General features: G+C 32.0%; 1 pseudogene; it reads right to left on the reverse strand.

Annotated features, from left to right (window-relative positions):
- Positions 1–20752: 20752 nt before the first annotated feature.
- LOC113195063 (small ribosomal subunit protein eS27-like pseudogene) lies at positions 20753–20899 on the reverse strand (annotated as a pseudogene).
- Positions 20900–21113: the final 214 nt, after the last annotated feature.

The raw sequence follows: 21113 nt of genomic DNA on the forward strand, positions 1-21113 counted from the left end.
TAGAATTAAACTTTTGACAGTTTTTTTTTTCAGAATGAAACTTCAAGATAGTGTACTGTATTTAAACTATATTCAAGAAAACAAGGAAGTGATAAATAGTTCAATGAATTGTGCAATATCTCTTAAGAAACCCTCCTAATTTGTCATTAGCTGTGCATTTTAAAACTAAATTATTTACACTCATGTGTGCACATGTGTGCTTGTGTATCTGTGCATGAAAAGAAAGAGAAAACAGGGAAAAAGAGATGAAGTATTAAAACCTCTCTCTATTTCTCAAATTTGACTTGCAGAATTCAAAAATTATTGTTTGAATAACATCTGTCATGAATTTATTACCCAATTATTTTTGCTATTAACAAAAGAAACTTAAAAGCCTTTGCTATAATTGGCAAATAAGAAGCCCAGCCAGGATAACAAATAATCTTTGATATTTGACTGCTTTTTAATTTAAAGCTCTGAAAGTACTTTGTAATCAGTATGCATGGAATACTACCATTATCTTCAAAACTGAAAAATTATGCATAATCACATTTCTCTAACAAAAAGGAAAAAAATCACTTTTGGTCAAAATTGGAAGGTATTTAAAATTTTTGATTCAGTTTCTCGTTATACTGAATGCCCATATAGCAGCTCCAATCATTTGTGATTGACTAGGAAAAGGAATTGTATTTCCTCATTTTTTAATCCTTTAAATATATCAGAATTCAAAATAAAGTTTTTGATTTATTTGACATTTTTATTCCAAGACAGATAAATTAAAAAGACTACTTTTAAAATGCCATGACACAAATGAAAAATGCAAATGACTTATCAAATCATTGCCAGTGCAATTATGTCTGTATATTATTAAGACTGAAATTGAGTCATCTATATTATGGTAAATTGTTATAAATTGAAATGCATGCTAATTTACTGTGTTTTTTATTGATTTTATTTTGAAAGTCCAATTTGTTTTAGATGTTATAAATTAAACATATCTTATGAGTCAGTTTTGGTTCTCAGAACTATATACATCTCTGTGAAGTAAAGATTATCAGTCAAATTTTTCAGTAAGTAAAGTGGATTCCAGAGACCAGCAATTCATTTAAGTGCAGACCAATAGAAGTAACAGAGCCAAGATTATTCTGGTTCTAGATTTGTGCTCTTACCAACACATCCCACTAGCTCAATAGCTAGAGTTTATTGGTATTTTAACTTTGATAAAATACAATGCAGAATCTTATAGATTATATGATTGACAAATTAATACAAGGGAGCACTCTTATTACACAGAACATGTTGCATTTGAGCTGGAAAAAAACATTGTATTACTGATTATATTGTCATTGTTTTTGTTATGATTTCAAAATTAAAAATTTGTTTTTAGTAGTAACTTGTTATTACTAATAAGTAATTGTGTAAGGCTAAATAAGTTTTACTGTTGATTCTGTAATAATGTTGTCATTCTAAATTTTGCTTAGGGATCCAGTGTCAATAGTGAAACTTAGGCTCAGGGATAATTGCTATTGTAAGAAAATCAGTGGCCAACTAATCATGTTTGTGTGATCTCTAAATAGCTAGAAGAATTATTTTAGTTTAGTAAATAAAGATGTAAAGCTAAAGGACAAAATCTCACTTCTCCATCCTGTTTAACAGAGAGTTAATGATGACTTTTCTTTCATAACCAATTTTAATTTTGTCCCAGCAAAAAGGCAATAGATAGTTGGGGGTATAACCCAAAAGCAGAGCTTTTTGCCTAGCATGCATGAAGTCCTGAGTTTGATCCCCAACACTGTGAAATGGAGGAGAAAAAAACTGAATTTTTTAGTTTTTTCATTGTCTTTAGTTTTCATCTATTAAAAAATTCATTAGGATGAACTTGACTAATTAGCTCCATTGCATAAGTATGATAAACATGTGCTATATTTAGAAATCTCAATCTAATAAAATATCACAATTAAAAGGTGATATTAAAGAGTACATATTTCAACTTTTCATAAATTATCATTTTAAAGCCTAATTTTATGAACAAATTTTCAGAAAATATTACATTCCATTCCCCCAAGTAAAGAAATATCAACTAATAGAATTCAACATATTCATTAGTATTGAAAATCAGTCCTCTTTTTCTAGTAACACAACAGATTCATCACAAAACATTCAGGTATAACATCTGAAGAAAGAGTTAACTGACACCCTAATCCTCTCTCCTTTATGGAATATGATCGTAAAGATATGTTACTTTGTAAAGTTAAGGAGGTAGGTTTAGTCATATTATACCTGACATTCAGATGAAAAAATCCAGAGGAGATGTGAGATAGTAATTGAGAGTCACAGATGTAGCAGAGACTGAATGAGTAAAAGGTCTTTTAGCTTCAGAGTGTGCAGACTATTACCTACTGAAAATTATATTAGGGCTGTTTTCTACTTTTGGGGATCCACACTGGTCTGCCTGACAGCATATAGAGTGTCATTTCTATGTTTCTAGCAGAATCAAAATTGCTTCTTACAAAAGACCCTATCTATTCAAAATTCTTTCAAATGGAAATAAACTAGTGAAAGACAGTTTCCTTATCTAACTGGTGCACAATCTCCCTATGTCCAATCTAATGTGTACTGCAATGTATAAGACACAATTAATTCTGTAGAGATCATTAGAGATTAAGGAAGTTCTATTGAAGAGACACTTACACATTAAACATTTCTGCCCGACTTTACCTTTTTCCCATCAAGACTTTGAGATGTAAAAGCATTCCTATTCAGACAGTTGAAGGGGAGGAACTTCTCACAAATGTTTTATATATTCTGGTTTGGGGACACAGTATCCTATTCTCCACACTTCAGAGCATTCCCATTGCCATGTGCCTACCTTCTCATAAGTTTGGAAATAGAAAAATAAATCTTTTGGGAAACCAGTAGAAACCAGAGAGATCCATGCTAAATAGTCCAAAGAAAGATAGGGTAGCATATTTTTATTCTGTTTTGATATTGTACAATGTACAAATAATATAGGAATGCAAACAACAGGAACTCTATTTCAATATTTTCTTCCTTAACTTTTTCAGACTCCTCCATAAATTCTTTATTTCCTCATTCATTATAAATACAAAAAACAACAGCCAAGTTTTACTTAAGCAAGGGCTCAATTAAGGACTGTGTCCAATAAGTTGCCTTTAAACTTCTGACCTGGTGAAGGAAGTAGGGCCTCTTTCCAACAGGATAGTTTACTTTCTTGTCATTCTCAGATGGGGGAGCATTGGGAACTAGAATAAAAGCAGGCTTCATCTCATTTGTCTCTTTCCATGGGCAAAGGGCCAGAAAGTCAGCATGCTCCATGTTAAAAAGAGCCAGGAGTGTTATAAAGCATGTTTTCACCTTTCTGCCCTTTTTGAGCTGAAAACCGGGTGGATTGTCTGTCTTGGCAGTTCCCAAAGTTAGTCACAAATGGATACAGGAAGGCTCAGAAACTCTGTCGTATATACAGCAGCATTCTTTTCCACAGAACTTGAAAACTACACTACATACAGAAGCAAGATTTATTCACGGAAATATTGTTTCTTAGAAAGGTAACAGGATGAAACTGGTTTTCACAAATTTTAAGTGTACTCAAGAGTGCACAATAAGCTTTGAACACCCCTCCTCCTCAGTGCTAGTTTCTAAAATAAACTTTTTCACTATCCTAACAACACATTCAGGAGAGTGGATCATTCAATTAAACAGAATTTCATTGGCCTTGATTTGTTTCACCAAAAGGTAAATTGACTTTTGCACATGTAAGTAAATTGCAAGGACATTCCACAGGAATTTAATCAATACTTATAGGAGAACTGGGTTCCTTTATAGTAACTTAATATCAAATGAAAACCATTTTCTCTGCCTACCAACTTCTTAGTCATTTCAATCTGTGTGGAACTAATTCCTTTACGCTGTAGTACACTTAAAAAAGTGACATTAAATTATGAGTATTCAAATTAGAAAAGCAGGAAACAGTTATGACTTTTAAATCAAATTATCTTAGTTAGTGGCTATTCTGTTATTTGCCAAAATATACAAGGAACATGAGATAGAAATATGCTTATGAAAAACATAAATTTTAAATTATCTTGATATAAAGAATCATCCTTTTTCAAATGAGTCAGTGATTCCAATTGTAATGCAAAAAACTAAATTTTCTCATCTCATCTCTAGATGTTGTACAGGCAATGTTTCAATGCCACATTTATTGGCTTCCATATGCACTAGTCCTTATTTTTTAGCCATAAATCATACTATATTCTTCCAAAAAATATATTCTATCCTCCTTTCTTTTGTGATTCACTCTCCACTTTTATTTCCTGGTTACATAGTTACACATCTTTCAAACTTCAGTCATTCCCAAACCTTGTCTTATGTCTACCTCTATATAAAATTAACTGAACATTGTCCAACATGAGATCAGATAAATTAAACCCGGTGAGTAAGGTTCACCAATAGCATTGGGGATGAGCACAAACTTTTTTTCATAAAATAGCAGAAAATATTTAAGCTTATTTATCAATTAGCAATGATTTGAGATCAAAAATATTTTTTTGGTTTTAGCAGAATTCTAGATTCTGGAATTATAATTTTCTTTCCTAGTTTAAAAATTATTAATGAGCAAAGTGTAAATCAATAGTGTAGGGAAGAGTTTTTAAATATTTATTTACTATCTCTGACCAAACTTCCCATTTTCTGGAATTGAAAATTTTTTCAAAAAAGCACAATATTTGATCCAGAATCCAAGAAATTTCCATGCAAACCAGAGCTTTGGGTTCATGCACACAATGCACAGTAAAGGAGATGGCTGGTATCTGCTGGTGGGTTCTTTGGGAATGTAGTTTGAACTGATTCATGGAAAGTAAAAAGTTTCTTAAGAGAGGAAAGTATTTGAACCTTAAGTTTAACCTTAAAAGCCTTGAAATCTTTCATTCTATACTATCTGTGTAATCATTTTCTTATACAACTATGGTTTATCTTTGGTGGTGAAAATTCTCCATTTCCATTTCTAAACTTCCAGTAAAACAGTGTTTAACTTTTATCACATGTCTTCAAATAAACTTTTGGTGTATTATCATATATACTGAATGCATTATCATTTATATTTTCCAACTATAATAAAGCATTAGCATCTAACTTATTGAAACATATATAATGCATTAGATTCCTTTATTGTGAAATATAACACACAAACAAAATGTGGACAAAATATAAATGAACAGCCAAAATTATTACCCAAATAGTGTAACTGCTTCTTTGCTGAACAAAATGAACAGTATCAGTAACTCACAGTCTGCCTCACGCCCCTCTCAATCACAAACCATTTTTCTTCAAAGTAAACCACTATCCTGATCTCAATGAAAATCACTTTGTGTTTTATACTTTAGCCACTAAGTATATGTTTCTATTCACCAATAGACACTACTCTTTCATTTTTACCTGCCTTTTGAGAGATTTTGGTTTTGCTTTGTTTAGTTTTTATTTTGATTTGTTTTTTGTTTGTTGTGTTTTGTAATTTGGAACATGATAAATACATGCTACACTGAGCTACAGTCCCAGCCCTGTTTTTCAGTTTTTATAAATGTGTATTTAGGTTGTTTTGCTCAGTTTTAAGTTTTGGCCTAAATCATGATGCTGTGTGTAATGGATTGTTCATTTCCATTGCTGCTGCAAATTCCACTAAATAATACAACAAAATTTTGTAACCGTTTCAATGATAATGAAGATTTGAATTATTTTCAGTTTGCAGTAAACAAAACAAAATTCTTCAGTGAAAAACCTTGTACTCCTGTCTTAATACCCAAGTATACACATTTCTTCTGTCATTTGTTTCTTAGTTACAAAATTGTTGATGGCATGAATAATCTCTACTTGATACTAAAAATATTTTCCAAAGTGATTCCAAAACTGTACACCCCTACCAGAGTGAATGTAAGCTATTTTCTATTTTTGGAATATTGGTCATTATTAAAAGGTGCCTAAGTGTTTATGGTTTTAATTTTCATTTTTCTGGTTATTTATTTTATTAAATACTTTTTCACATATTTAGAAATTGTCTTTTGTGATATGCTTGTTTAAGTCTCTTGTGCATTTCTATATTTGGTTATCATTATGTTTTCCCTACAGTCTGTAAGAATCTCTTATATATTATTGATTTCTTTTGTTAGTTGTATGTTTCAAACAGTGTCTCACACACTGCAGCATTTTACATAGGAATGTATCAATAGAGTTAGCTGTGCTAATCATTTCCTTTATTTCTTTAATGATTTGTTCTTCTTTGTCACCTGCTGGGGAAATACTGTTTGTCTGAGGACATGAACTTGTTCTCCAGCACTAAGTTATTTAAACCTTCAATCTAAATGAAGTTGACTTTTGTATATGACTCAATATAGATGTTCTGTTTCACTTTCTTAGGATGAATATTCCAATTTCCCATACATTATTTATCATTAACAACAACCTTTACATTCTTTATACCAAGTGTCCAGATATTTATTACTCTATAAAATTGATATTATATAGTGTTTTTCTGTTAATCTGTTCTTGAGCTAGTCAACACAGGGCATAAATCATTATAGCCTTTAAATTAGTCCTGAAATGTGACCGGGCAAGTTACACCTCTGGGTTATTTTTCTTTAAGATAACTTACTTATTCTCAGAATTTTTATATGAATTTTAGCATTAGTTTTATACAGTTCTATAAATACAAACATAGACACACATGTACAGCCACACTTGCTATTGATAAGCATTTCTTGGAACCTATAGAGGATATTAAAGATAATTGACAATTTTATATGGTTGATTATTCAAATCTATAAATGTGGTATATCTCTACATTTGATTATGCTTTCATTAATTACTCTATAATGTGACTGCAACATGGTAAAACTTTCAGTAACTTGAAGAACTTGGTTTAGAATTATTTATAAGCTTATCATATTTTATGCTGTTAAGTAACATCATTATATTCTATTTTCTATTTGCTGCTATTCATACAAATATAATTGATTTTTATACATTGACTTTGGATCTCAATGTGTTATATAACTGTTATTGGTTTCAATTATATGTAGATTCCTTTAGATTTTATATGTAGACACAATCATATGGTTTATTCAGATATTTCTACTTCTCTAATACCCAAAAAATTCACCTCAATGATATATCCTGATATATTATTTACATATTTGGTTTAAATCTACCACTTTAAAATTTTCTTTCAATTCATTCAATCTCTTCTGTGTTTCTCCTTTCTTGCATTCACAGTGATTGTAATAGTCAGGGTTCTCTAAAGGAATAGAATCAACAAGAAGTATGATTATAAAAAGAAGATTGATTAAGTTGGTTTAACCTACCAGAAGCTCCATAGTCCACAATGGCCATCTGTAGGATGGAGAGCTGGAGGAACCAGTAGTTTTATAGTCCAAGAGGCTGAAGCCTCAGAAAAAGAGGGATCAGTGGTGCTACCCTAGTCCAAGAATGAAGGCTTCTGGAAACTCCATGGAGAATTACTGGCAGAGTATGTTTTAGAAGAGCAAAGAAAGGAGAGTCTGATATCCCCAGGTGATTGCAACATCAATCAAGAACCTGTTCAAGCAGCATCTGCTTCTGGTTCCTTGTTCTTCCAACTTTTGTTCTACCCAAGCCGCCATCCTATTGGACAGTGCTGCCCATGCTTAGGGAGGCTCTCCACTTAAGTTGGCTGTTCCATATGCCAATGATTCCTAGACACACTCTCATGGACACACCTAGAAGCCTCTTAATCATCAGCATCTCTTAATCCAATCAAGTTGACAATTCAAATTAACCATTACAGTGGTTTTTCTACCTTGTGAAGAAAACTGTCTTACAAAATGTTGTAAATATTATTCCTGTGTTTTCTTCTAAAAGTTTAACTACTCTTAACTTTAAGACTAACATTCACATTGACATAATTTTGTGTATAATATACAGACATAAATTCTTTAACTTGCATGCAAATATCAAATTGTTTAGTGACATTTACTGATAGCACCTTTTTATTATTTATTTATTAATTTTTGTGGAATGGGGGGGTTGAACTCAGGGATGTCCCACCGCTGAACCACACACTCAGCTCTTTTTATCTATTTTTTATGTTTTTTTCACTTTGAAACAGATTCTTGCTAAATTGCCAAGCTAGCCTTGAAATTGCAATGCTCCTACCTCAACTTCCAGAGTCACTAAGATTGCAAGTATGAGCCACCTTGCTGGCCACTGTTAATTGTGTGGTGTGTGTGTGTGTGTGTGTGTGTGTGTGTGTGTATGTGTGTGTGTGTGTGTGTGTGTGTGTGTGTGTGTGTGTATTGCTGAGGATCCAATTTAGGGCTTCACATGTGGCAGGCAAATTGTGCATTTCATGTTCATGTATACCTACAAAGTATCAATTTTAAAAAGGAAGACCAGTAAAATAATGAATGCAGTAGAAGGGAGAGGGTAGTCTGAGTCACATTCTATCCCAAATTGTCTAGCACCATTTCTTGAAAAGACATCCTTTTCTCCATTGATTTAATATGAAACTTTTGTCTAAATTCAGTGGTTACATAAACCATGTCGATTACTTGAGCTTATTATTCTATTTAATTCATCTATATTTTGTCTATCCATGATTTATGATTTAGGAAGTCAGTACATTAGATAAAGTTCCCCAAAATATGTTCATATTTTTCAAATGTTTGAAACATATTTTTTTCATTTTCCATTAAATGTGTATTTTATATTTTTTAATGTTTTTACCAGTGCCTTATAGTTTTACATAATAACAGGGTTCACTTGACATAACAATACATCATGGTATATAATCTGCTTCATTTCAGTCTCCAATACTTCCTTTTTCCTTTCCCTTCTTCCTTGCTCCTCTCCCTTCTACTGCATTCATTATTCCTTTTTAAAACTGATGCTTTATAGGTATACATGAACATGGAATGCACTGTGGTGTATTCTATGTGTACATACCGTGATTTGGTAAATTCCATTTCAGTTCCTCCCATTTTCTGTCCCTCCTCCTTCCCTCTCTATCCCCTTTCCCTACTCCACTGATCCACTGACCTCTCTTTTATTTTCATGGGATTTCCTCCCAAAATATACCTACATTTTATTTTTCTTTATTTTGATCTAGCTTTCACATATGAGAGAAAAACTTTGACTCTTGACTTTCTGAATCTGGCTAATTTTACTTAGCATGATATTCTACAGTTCCATCCATTTACTGGCAAATTTTATTTTTTTATGCCTGAGTAGAACTCTCTCTCTCTCTCTCTCTCTCTCTCTCTCTCTCTCTCTGTGTGTGTGTGTGTGTGTGTGTGTGTGTGTGTGTGTTGGACAGCTGGGATGTTTCCATTACCTGTCTATTGAATATTGCACTGTTGCATATATATTTTATTCAGCCTTTTAATTTCTGATTTCCTTCAAGGTATTGAATACATTTGATTCTGTCTTATATGAATTTTTCTAATTGGTATAATATTTCTCTTCCTTGCCTCATAACACTAAATGGCCTCCCAGAACAATTTTAAAGTGTCAGGAGCAGATGTTCTTGCCTTGTTTTGACCTTAGGTAAAAAGTACTAAATATTTCACAAGTGAACTAGTGTTACTAGAGGTATTTCATAAATGCCATTAACCAGGTAAAAGAGTCTGCTTGTATTCTTAGTGTGATGATAGTTTGCATAGAAAAAGATTTTGAATTTTGTCTTTTTATGCATCTACCAAAATAATCACATAGAAATAATAACATTATAATATCAATATGCTGAATAATATTAATTTATTTTCTCATGTTAAACCAAACTTATATTTGAAGACTATATTCAAACTTTTGATGACAAGTTTTCCCTTATAAATGTTGTATTCAACTTGCAGATATTTTCTCAATAGTTTTAGCATTTATATTTTGAAGAATATTGGTGAACAGTGGATTTTATTGTGCTTTGTTTGTCTAGTTTTAGAATTAATGTAATGCTGAATTTATAGAGTGAACTGAAAAGTGTTTCATGTTTTTATATTCTATAGAAGAATTTGTCTAAAACTGATGTTATTCCATGTTACTTTTTTGATAGATTCCAAACTAGAGCTGTATTGGCATGGAATTTTCATTGGGGAAAGGCATTTATTTACAATTTTTTTTTTCATTTATTTAAGCATGTTCAAGTTTTCTATTTATTACTGAATCAGATTTTTTTTCATTTGTTTACTGCCCCAAATTTTATAGATTTACAGATTTATTGAAACAAACTTGTGCCTAAAATTTCCTTATCATTTTAAAGTAGAAAAAGTCTATAGTGATGTTCCCTCTTTCTTTCTTGATATTTGTAATTTGTACTTTATTCTTTAAAAAAAATAAATTCAACTAGAGGTTTATCAGTTTTAATGAATTTTTTTAAGAATCCAATTTTTCCTTCATTGATAATTTTCCCTCTATATGGTTTTGTGCATTTTCTTTAATTTCTACATTTTTCTTCATATTTAATTTTTTTAAACCTATTTACTTCAAAATTTATTTTCTATTTTGTATTCAATTTTTCAAAGCAGAAAACTAAATCATTGATCTGGGATATTTTTTTCCAATTGTCACTCTAAAACATTAACTTTTGTCAAAGTCCTGCTTTATCTATATAAAATTTTTGGTATGTTTTATTTGCATTATGATTTATTTCATAATATTCTAATTTATTTTTTCTAATGCTGTTATTTCTAAATCTAAACATTGTCCTATTATTATCCAGAAGCATATGGTTAGTTTCTAATTATTGGCAGTTTTTTGTATTATCTTCTTATTGAAGTTTCTAATTAAATTTCATTTTGTAAACCTTCTCTATGATTTCAAACTTTTAAAATTTACTGCAACTAGGTAACAAATGTTTTTATCTTGGGTAACATATGATGCACACTTAAGAAAAAGTGAATTATATTGTTTCAAGGTACATTTTTAGAAAAATAAAAATCAAATCACTGCAATTGAGAGCACTGTTTAGATGTTGTCTTTCCTTATTTGTTTTTTTGAGTAGTCTTTTCAACTGCTCAGAGAGCAGCTATTATTGTGGAATGATTTCTTTTTTGTTTTACTTCTGTCAAGATTCACTCCACGTACTTTGAAGACTTGCTATGGAAAATACATACGTTTTTGTTTATATCTTCTTGGTGTGCTGATATTTTGTCATTATGAAGTGTTTTTCTTTCATCACCTAATAAGTTTTATTTTGAAGTCTACTTTAACTGTTAGTGATATAGCCTCAACAGTCCTCATAAGTTTACCTTTGCATGTTATATTCTTCCCATCCATTCACTTTCATCCTATTTGTATCATTATATTTAAAATGTTTCTCCTGATATAGCACATAGTTGCACAGTTTTTGCTTGTTTTAATTTGTTCATTTTTCTTTTAGACAGTCCTTTTAATGGGAGTGTTTGGTCAATTAACACCATGAAGTTTTTGAAGCTGTGAATATATGTTTAACATTTTATGTTTTGTCTTCTATTTGACTTGTGTTTCATTTCTCCGAGTGCAAACACTTGTATCATATTGGTTGATTTTCCTTTTGATTGAAGCTTGTTTTTTTAAACATGTCTATTTCAGATAATTTTAAACTTTATTCTGCATGACCTCAATGTTCAATTGTGAAGATTCAGGATTTTGTTATTTTCATCAATTGTATACCTTTGATTGTGCTGTTTTCATAGACAATTTTCTTGGCCAAATTGAACTGAAACAGTTTGTTGTAAAATAACCCATCTTTGTTTGGATAGTCTTCGTTTTATATTGGCCTTTAAAATCTGTTTCATACATGCACAGTTCAGAGGTCAGTAACAGATGTGTGCAGATGGATTTAGGGACTCCTCTATTCTTGCTCCTCTGGCATATCCATACTTTCTTCAGCATCCATGGATGTCTGGCTTCCTTTTTCAGATTTCTCTGTCAAAAATATAGCAAGTTTTTTTTTAATAAGTTCTGTATCCTCTTCATCACCCCTCCATTTTGCATATCACATAGTTATCCCCAGTCTAAAAGTTGTAAGGATGGGATATTTATGTACCACTATTGACTCAATTCCTGTAGACAAATACGTGTACTTCTTATTAGGATCTTCCCTTATTCTCATGCTTGCAAATGAAACCAACAGCTCCAGTTTCATCTTACATTTTTCTCCTTATGTCAGACATTTTGTTTCAGGTGTCATGAACTCCATGGAATAGTGTTATACTTTTAGTTTTCTAGTAGTTTCATATTTTATAAAGAACTCTAGAGGAAAAAAATTAAATGGGATATTGCACTTACTCAGATCCAAGTCAGCTACAAAATATGCAAGGCCTAAGGTAAAAACAAAAATGTGAGACCCAATTATTCAAAAGCCAGGACTAGCCTTCCTTTCTAACAATCCCTTTGTCCTAACTCGCATGGTGTTTTCATTTTCTTTTTAATGTTGGGCTCCCTCTGGCTTGGCAGAATTCAGTTGGTGGATGCAGATGCTCACAGATGCATAATACCCTATACATTTCAGTGTGCAGGGCACAGTCACCTGATTCTGACTGTTCTTGCACCAGCACTCAGGCCCCACAGGGTGGTAAAGAGCAGTTACTACCAGATGTAGATGTGGGAGCAGACAACAAAGAATCTGTCCTGGGTTCTCAAGGGGTTTTGAGAAAAATGTGGAAGCTGAAGTTCAAAGTGCTCAAAACTGCATAACAGAAATATTTACCCATAAAATTATTAAGAATTTTCAGATGATGATCCATAGAGTATTTTCAGATGATGATCCATGAGCTGTGCACCTGCATTGACCATATGCCCATGAATGTGGCTCTAACCCAGATGTTGGAGGAATTAACTTTTTATCTAGTAACATTTCCTTTCATTCTAAAGGACTTCCTATAGAATTCTTTTTTGTGCCGAACTGTTGGCAATAGATTTTCCTTTCTTCCTTACAAAGCTCCCTTTTTATACTTTTCAAGCCAGGGTGAACTCTCCACCAGGATCTAAGCAGTAGTGCTCACCCCCAGTGCTTTCAGAGAGTTCTCCTTTTTACTAAGTCTAAATTGTCAAGTGTTTTCTTCAGAAGATCATCTGGTGTGGTCTTAGTCTATCAAACCTTCATTGCTTCCTTGAATTTTCTAGCCGATCTCAATAAGAATGTCAATAAGAATTCCATCATTTTCCATTTTTAGAATCTGAAGTTTTTGAAAAGAAACAAACAAAAACATTGAATCAAATGCTTTTCTTTCACAGAATAATGATTATTCATTTTCTTCACTTCTATTTCCTCCATATATATATATATATATATATATATATATATATATATATATATCTTTGTGCCTTTAAATCGGGATTGAACATATTTTCTACAATCCATGAAGATTATGTAGCTCAAGCCTGATCAATGAAGTTTCTCCAATTCTCTGGCTGTATTCATTGATTAAGAGATTGGTAGATAACCTAAACTTAGGCAACTGGGGGAAAAAATTTCTTTTTCTGCTAGTATCAATATTTGAAAAAAAAAATATGTGTCTTGAACCAGGGGAGCTACTACTGTAAACTGGTGAGGGCCTGCCTAAGAATAGTGTTAGCAAAAGAGGAAATAAGACATATGATTTTAAAAGCAATTTATCTCATTTCATTCATTGACAGATAAATTCTTATTATTACTTGAACTTCTTGATAGCTGTGTTGAACACAACATCACAGCTCCAACTTTCCAAATAAGTGAACAAATTTATTTAAGACAGAAACATTTATATTTTTCCACTTGCAACAAAATAAGTTCTAATATATTTTTGCACTAATTAATATATTTGGAAAACTGTAACTGAAACTGAAAGATAAAATCAAGTTAATTAGGTTTATAAGGAGTATGTTTTAGAGTTATTTGTTTTATATGTATTTTAGTATAATGATTTGTCTTCTATTTACCTAATGTATTGTAGATGTTTAATAGTAGATGTTTTCCTAATGGAAAATAAAACTTTCAATATTCTTGCCCTTCTTTATAATCATAATCTAACAGCCATGGTATAGAAAGAAATAATGATAGTTTTGCTGAAATATTATTTCTATATATTCATAAAGCATAAAGATGCAATCTTTCATATTGATACAATGTTCATTAAATTATTAAAGACTTATTTGATAATATAGTTTGGATCTTAAATGTCACCCAAAGGCCCTTGTCCTAAAGGATTAATCCCTAGCCTGTGGCATTACTAGGAGGTGGTGGAATGTTTAGGATGTGGATCCTGGTCTGGTGTATTTAGATTATTGAAAGTGTGCCTTTAACAGTAACTGTGAGATCATTGACCCTCCTTGCTTCATTGATTTCCTGACTTTGAGGGAGTAATTTTACTCCACCAGGTCCCATGCTATATAACCTGCTATCTCACTATAAACCCAAAGCAATGGGGCCCTATGATCATATACTGGAACCTCAAACTATGAGCCAAAATATACCTTTCTATAATTACCTATGACATTTCATTACAGTAATGTGAAGCTAACTAATTTAAAAAATGATAACAGAAACTTGGGCTGTAGACTATGTTTTATTTGATATGATGGACTTGGTTTATATGAGGAATTTGGAAGAGTTTGGTGAAGCAGGCTAGAATGCTATAAGTGTAGTTTAAGGTGTAAAACTTGATGAGTACCCAGAAGACCAGAATGTGACTAGCAATATAGACATTAAATTCTATGATGAGATTTCAGATGAACACGAGGACTCTACTGGGAATTAAAGACTATCCTTTTTACAGCATTGAAAAAAAAGGATGTATTTTTATGTATTTTGTCCATGTCCTGATACTTTAGAGGCTGAGCTTAAATGTCATGGACTAATTTACTTAGTAGCAGAAATATAAAGGTATTACAGCATTCAGCCTATGGTATAAGTATTGCTGGCTGCTTTTAACCAAATTTACAATGAGAATAGGGACCAACAAAGAGCAAAGCAGAAAGAATTGAAAAATTTGCAACTTGGAAAAAAAATGGAGTGCATACACAGATTTTCAAATAAGAAATGTATGGTTACTATTCCTTTCAAAAGATGCCAAGTGCTTTCTACAGGTACAATTGGGAAGATGCTTCAAAGCCATCTCATAAACCCACAAGACCATAGCTATCATGGGCAAAGAGATATATAGATGAACATTTGTTTCAAGGATTTGTAGGAAAAAATCAACTCAGAGAGGAGCTCTAGGGTGACTTCTGTCCCAGGTAATTATTTCTCTAGACTCATTTTCATGCATGCAGCTGGCAAGACACCCAGAGGACATCACAGGCTTGATTCAAGCACGGCCAGATGCTGCTCATTCTGGCAGCAGACCATGATGTCACCCACATGAACCTAGTTTTTAGTAAGTCTGCAGAATTCAAGAGTGTGGGGTCATGGAGACTTCCAACAAGATTTCAAAAGAAAGACTTGGAAGCCAGGCAGTATGTGGAGGAGTTGGCTGCAAGCAGTCCTGCCAGGGGTAAGGTATGGAACAGTGAGAGGAAAGGCAAACTGCAAGGATAAACACAGGAAGGTAGAGATATAACCACATGAAAAATCTGCCAAGAGAAGTTGGAGAAGTAAGGTTAACCTGCCAAAGAGAGTAGCCATACAGACTGCATTAAGCAAGACTAGATAGTTGGGGCTGCTGAATTCCCTAAGAGACCTCAATATGGAACAGTGTACCAGTGTACTAGACATAAGTCTTTTGTATTTAAAGTTTGCCTTGCAGGCTTTTGACCTTGCTTTGATCTGATGTCTCCTTTCTATTCCTTCGTTTTCAGTGAGGTATGCATATCTTGTGCCTGTCTTAATGATTGTATCTCAGATGTATGTAACTTAAAAAAAAATTTTAGGGGTTCACAAATAAGTTTTCCTTGAGTAGCAGAGGAGGTTTTAGACTTGGATTTTTGAGAAACACTGGACAGTTAAGACTTGAAGGACTCATGGGAATGGAGTAAATGCATTTTGCTTTATGAAATGGGCACACTTTGAGGAGGAATGCTATAGTTTGAATGTTGAAATCCAGGAGGTTAAAAGTCTTCATTTCTGTAGTGGGAGTATTGGGAGGTAGTGAAAGCTTTAAGAAGGTCTTTAGGTAACTGGCTGCATAGCCTTGAAGAGGATTATGGAACTCTGACTTCATCCTCATTCTTTTTGCTTCTTGGTCACAAGGTTACTTTTTATAATTTAATTTTCTCAGTTACTTTGTTATAGCAATGTGAAACTGACTGACTGATATAGATATAATATACTCATAAGCACAAGTACATCTTAATTGGTGCTCTAAGGCTATTCTATGTAATTCCAAATATACAGTATCCATAGGTCAGAGATATCTATATATTAATAGGTTGGCATTTTCTATAGGCAAAGCATCAAGTAAATAGAATCTTTTTTTTTTAGCCAGTACTTTAAAATTCGTATGTGATGTCAATTAAGTGTACAACAAAAGCAAAAATAGACAAATGAGGTTAAATCAAACTAAAAAGTTTCTTCACAGCAAATGAAATAATCAACAGTGTGAAAAGACAACCTATAATGGGAAAATGTATTTACCAAGGATATATCTGATAAGGAGCTGATATTTAGGATCTTTAAGGAATTCTATATACTCAATAGAAAAAAAATAAAGTAGGGTAATAGACCTACATAAACATTTTTCAGAAGAAGATATACAAATGGTGACCATATACCTGAAAATGAACTCTATATCACTTATCATCAGGAAAATACAAATAAAAATCAAAATAACATGTCACCTTACCCCAGTTAGAATGGCTTTTATCAAAATGTCTAAACATTGCATGTGCTGGCAAAGATGTGGAGGAAAAAAATTCCTTGCACACTGTTGGTGGGAATGGAAATTAGGATAGCCATTATGGAAAATAGTTTCCAGCAATACCACTAGTAGATATATAGCCAAAGTGAATAAAATCAGAAATTCAACAAGGTATCTGCACACCCATATTTATTATAGTACTATTCACAAGAGTCAAGTAGCATAAATGACCTAAATATTCACAGATGATGAATGGATAAAGAAAATGTGGCACATAAACACATTGGAATTCTATTCAGTTATCAAAAAGAAAATGAAATCCTAACATTTCTTGCAACATAGATAAAACTAGAGATCATCATGTTAAGTAAAATGAACCAAGCACAGAAAGATAGGCACTATGTCATCTCTCTCATTTTTAAATTCCTAAAAATTTGATCTTATAGAACTTGAAAAAACACAATGGTGGCTACCAGGGCCTGGGGAGAATGGGAGTAGGGGGTTATGCAGAAAGGTTGATCAAAGTATATTGTTACAATTAGATAGAAGCAAGAAGATCTGGTGCTATTGTACAGAAGTGTGACTACAGATAACAATAATATACTATAGATTATAAAAAGCTAGAAGAGAGGATTTTAATTTTTTTCCACAAAAATAATAAATGTTTTAGGATCTAGATATGATAAACCTGATTTAAGCATGAAACAATGTATACAAGCGTTGGAATAATAGTGGTACTCTATTAATATGTGTATCTTATGCTGTTATGCATCATTTAAAAATAAAATAAGTTTTCAGTTGTTATTTTGATATTATCTCATGCTTTTCTATTATCTAATAAGCAAAATTTAATGATTTTCTTTCTAAGTTTAAATGTTAAATTATACCATTTCCCTATGAAATAGGAGTTCAGGATAATCATCATTTAATAATTCTTAGCATCATGATAATTGTTTTACAAAGCATGTTACTTTACCCATTGTTACACTGTGATGTAAGCACAAAAGTTGGCAGAAAAACTGGGGAATTAAGTATTGCTACAGGAACATTGACTGATTTCTATTGCAGACAATGTACTATATATCAAAATATATTTTGTTTTGAAAAGAGAACCATAATTTAAAATCTTTTAAAATTCATAAAACTGTTTTTGATAAAATATGTTTGGTGTCTTCAATTAAAATATAAAAAAGCAAAAAACCAGGAAAAAATTAAAATCACTCCACAAACTAAAAATAGAAGAGAACCTCTCCAAATCAATAAATGCCATCTGTAGAAAATTCACATGTGTTCTCAACGAATTGGTATCAAATGAAGGATAACTACTCTTGTTTCTTCCATTCAATATTGTACTGGAGGTTTTAGCCAAGTATATTGTGAAAGGTAAAGAATAAAAAGCATTCATACTGGAAAAGAAGTAAGAGTACTTCTAATTGTAAATACATAATCTTGAATGTTTAAAAAATGTCCTAAGAAATACACAATGCATACATAGGCATAAACTCTTAGAACTAATAGTTCAGAAAAACTGAAGAATACAAGCTAAATGAACAGATATCAATTGAATTTCTATATTCTATTAAATAACAAACAAAATGAAATTAACAAGATAAATTAACTTAGAACAGCATCTAAAATAATCAAATTCTTAAAAATAAATTTAACAAAAAAATACACAATTAATCATAAACTGAAAAAAATACTGCTAAAATTCAATGGAAGGACATTCATATACATGAATAGAAAGAATTCATATTTATTCATTTATTCATTTTTTTTTTTTGGTACTGGGATTGAACTCAGGTTCACTCAACCACTGAGCCACATCCCCAGCCCTATTTTGTACTTTATTTAGAGACAGGGTCTCATGAGTTGCTTTTGCTTAGGCTGTCTTTGAACTTGTGATCCTCCTACCTCAGCTTACAGAGCTACTGTGATTATAGTGTGTGCCACTGTGACAAGCAAGAATTAAAAAAAAAAATCAACTTTAAATAAATTTAAGACCTAAACATAAAACTAATACCCTTTTGAAAAAAGAGAGGATTAAATATCTCTGTAGGTAATTATTTTTCAACAACCACAAATAACAAAATAAAACTTACATGAATTGGGCTTCATCAAAATGTAAAATTTTCATGTTTTAAAAGACACTATCAATAAAATGAAAAACAAAACTGAATGACAAAAATATTTGATAAGGGACTTGTATACAAAATAATCAACTCTTAAAACTCAATAACAAACAGATAATCCATTTTTAATATGGAAAGTTTTTTTCATGTTTCTCTAAAAAAGATATATATGTTCTGTTAAGCATATGAAAAGATACATGCTATCACCTGTCATTAGGAAATGGAAAGCAATAAAATGTGATACTACGTTCACCCTCTGAGATGACTATCACAATAAATATGATAATAGATGATGATGATGATGTATTAGTGCTGGTAATGCAAAATGTTGCAACTGCTTTAGAAAACAATTCTAATGTTTCTGAGAAAGTTACCCAAAGGAGTAGTAATTATCTAGTAGTTCTACTCCTAGGTATTTAACAGAGAAAACTGAAAATTTATGTCCACTGAAATGCTTGTACACAGATATTCCTGGCAGCATTATTTATAATAGTACCAAAGAAGACACATCTATCAACTGAAGAATATATAAACAAAATGTGGAGTATCCATACAATTGTATACTATTCAGTATCTTCTCTTTGTCATATCTGAATTGACTGCGTCACTACTATCAGCACCTGGGGTCCATTTTAAGTAAAATAAAGATTACTTGAACACAATCACTGTAATACAGTGACAGTTGAAATGATAATGGAGATGACTACTGAAGAACTAAATGGTAGGTAATATATATAATGTGAATACGCTGAAAAAACGGATGATTCATGTTCCAGTGTGATATTTGATACACCATTCAGAATACCATGCTTAAAACTTATGAATCATTTATTTTTGAAATTTTCCATTGAATATTTTTGACCATAGTTGATAATTATATTATAATTCAATATATATAATATGCCCAGAATAGGCCATTCACAGAGACAGAAATTAAATTACTGGTTTCAAGCAAGTTGCAGCAGAAGAGAGGAAAAAGTTACAGCTCTTTTAAGGGGCCTCTTTGGGAGTAATGCAATGCTTTGAAATTAGAGAGGTGTTGATGTGTAACTTTATGAATATACAAAGAAAATCACTGAATCACACACTATGCAAGGGTAAGATTTATGTACGGTATGTGAGTAATACATCAAGAAGGCTGTTATTTAAAAGTAAAAAGTATGTAAAGAAATAGAATAAAAGAATCCCATCCTGATCTAAACATTATATAGTGTTGAAGATTCTTCCTTAGATACCTGAAAATTATGTATAGCTGCACCTTTTTCCAATCTGACCCAGATACACTTCTTGTGCAAGATTCCCTATAGTCTTTCCCATTCATCATTTTAATGCAGCAGAAAGAAAACTAGGTGCTGAAGATAATATCATTACACGGAAAGAGGCTGACCTACTGAAATAGTAGAAGAGAGCCCCTCCTGCCATAATTAACATCAATTTTCATGTTTAATAAGTTAACTTCTGATAGTAAACTAAGACACTGGACTTTAACTGTTCCTCCAGAGACTGGTATGTTTGTTGCTTATTTTGTTTTACTATAAAAACCATGCTTGGTAAAGAGATTCCACAATTAGTACAACAATGAAAGGAAATTTAAAAAATCAGACATATCACAAGGCCACAATTATTTTGCTTTGACTAGCAGAAACCATTTCCTAGAAAGAAAACGGGGGTGACGAGTCATAAAATTGTCACCTAGCATTCAGTATACAATATATAAGCCTACAAACAATTAACCTTCATGAATGGACTATTAATTTAAACTTCTTGAGGAAAAGAAAACTTAAAAAAATATATCCAAAATGTGTTTATTGGATGGTTTCCCACTCATCTGAATTCAGAGTTGTTTTAGCACCACTGTCTCCTGAAGGAACATCCTTCTGTAAGCCTTGCTTTTCCTCCTATCTGCTGGAGCAGGCCAACAAAAAAAACTACCACTTTTGCCTAGCTAAAGACCACAGTTACAGTATAGCATTCAGGGCATTTCACATCCATGAAGTAGGAAGTGGAGCTCAGCTCCAGCAGCTTCCTCTTCTCTTCTGAGGAGATCCTTATGAGAAACATATTCTCACGGGGAGGTCCTCACCATTGGAAAAAGCAGAAAAAAAAAGATTTTAAAATAATAAAAGTAATAAATTATACCCACCCTAATTTAGTAGTTATTTGAGTTTTTCTACTGTCTTAATTTTCTGTTAGGAGAAATTGTAAG

The sequence above is a fragment of the Urocitellus parryii genome, chromosome 2 (genome assembly GCF_045843805.1).
Source record: "Urocitellus parryii isolate mUroPar1 chromosome 2, mUroPar1.hap1, whole genome shotgun sequence".
Lineage (NCBI taxonomy): Eukaryota > Metazoa > Chordata > Mammalia > Rodentia > Sciuridae > Urocitellus > Urocitellus parryii.